General features: G+C 51.7%; 1 protein-coding gene across 1 annotated transcript in view; it reads left to right on the top strand.

Annotated features, from left to right (window-relative positions):
• Window positions 1-2,500, top strand: part of jmy (junction mediating and regulatory protein, p53 cofactor) — a 37,978-nt gene that overhangs the window by 27,183 nt on the left and 8,295 nt on the right.

The following is a 2,500-nucleotide window of genomic DNA, read 5'->3' as shown; positions in this document are numbered from 1 at the left end:
CCCTAAACCTACCCATCACACACACACACACACACACACACACACACACACACACACACACACACACACACACACACACACACACACACACAGCCCCTAAACCTACCCATCTCACTCACACACACACACACACACACACACAGCCCCTAAACCTACCCATCTCACTCACACACACACACACACACACACACACACACACACACACACAGCCCCTAAACCTACCCATCTCACTCACACACACACACACACACACTGCCCCTAAACCTACCCATCACACACACACACACACACACACACACACACACACACACACACACACACACAGCCCCTAAACCTACCCATCTCACTCACACACACACACACACACACTGCCCCTAAACCTACCCATCACACACACACACACACACACACACACACACCGCCCCTAAACCTACCCATCTCACACACACACACACACACACACACACCGCCCCTAAACCTACCCATCTCACACACTCACACACACACACACACACACACACACACACACACACCGCCCCTAAACCTACCCATCTCACTCACACACACACACACACACACACACACACACACACACACACACACACACACACACACACACAGCCCCTAAACCTACCCATCTCACTCACACACACACACACACACACACACACACACACACACACACTGCCCCTAAACCTATCCATCACACACACACACACACACACACACACACACACACACACACACACACACACACACACACACACAGCCCCTAAACCTACCCATCACACACACACACACACACACACACAGCCCCTAAACCTACCCATCACACACACACACACACACACACACACACACACACACACACACACACACACACACACACACACACACACACACACACACACACACACACTGCCCCTAAACCTACCCATCACACACACACACACACACACACACACAGCCCCTAAACCTACCCATCTCACTCACACACACACACACACACACACACTGCCCCTAAACCTACCCATCACACACACACACACACACACACACACACACACACACCGCCCCTAAACCTACCCATCTCACTCACACACACACACACACACACACACACACACACACACACACACACACACAGCCCCTAAACCTACCCATCTCACTCACACACACACACACACACACACACACACACACTGCCCCTAAACCTATCCATCACACACACACACACACACACACACACACACACACACACACACACACACAGCCCCTAAACCTACCCATCACACACACACACACACACACACACAGCCCCTAAACCTACCCATCACACACACACACACACACACACACACACACACACACACACACACACACACACACACACACACACACACACACACACTGCCCCTAAACCTACCCATCACACACACACACACACACACACACACACACACACAGCCCCTAAACCTACCCATCTCACTCACACACACACACACACACACTGCCCCTAAACCTACCCATCACACACACACACACACACACACACACACACACACACACCGCCCCTAAACCTACCCATCTCACTCACACACACACACACACACACACACACACACACACACACACACACACACACACACACAGCCCCTAAACCTACCCATCTCACTCACACACACACACACACACACACACACACACACACACACTGCCCCTAAACCTATCCATCACACACACACACACACACACACACACACACACACACACACACACACACACACACACACACAGCCCCTAAACCTACCCATCACACACACACACACACACACACACACAGCCCCTAAACCTACCCATCACACACACACACACACACACACACACACACACACACACACACACACACACACACACACACACACACACACACACACACACACACTGCCCCTAAACCTACCCATCACACACACACACACACACACACACACACACACACAGCCCCTAAACCTACCCATCTCACTCACACACACACACACACACACTGCCCCTAAACCTACCCATCACACACACACACACACACACACACACACACACACACACACACACACACACACAGCCCCTAAACCTACCCATCTCACTCACTCACACACACACACACACACACACACACACACACACACACACACACACACACTGCCCCTAAACCTACCCATCACACACACACACACACACACACACACACACACACACAGCCCCTAAACCTACCCATCTCACTCACACACACACACACACACTGCCCCTAAACCTACCCATCACACACACACACACACACACACACACACACACACACAGCCCCTAAACCTACCCATCTCACTCACTCACACACACACACACACACACACACACACACACACACACACACACACACACACACACACACCGCCCCTAAACCTACCCATCTCACACACTCACACACACACACACACACACACACCGC

Source organism: Pseudorasbora parva, chromosome 18 (genome assembly GCF_024679245.1).
Source record: "Pseudorasbora parva isolate DD20220531a chromosome 18, ASM2467924v1, whole genome shotgun sequence".
Lineage (NCBI taxonomy): Eukaryota > Metazoa > Chordata > Actinopteri > Cypriniformes > Gobionidae > Pseudorasbora > Pseudorasbora parva.
The sequence above is the reverse complement of the archived record's forward strand: the minus strand, read 5'-3'. Positions and strand labels throughout refer to the sequence as shown.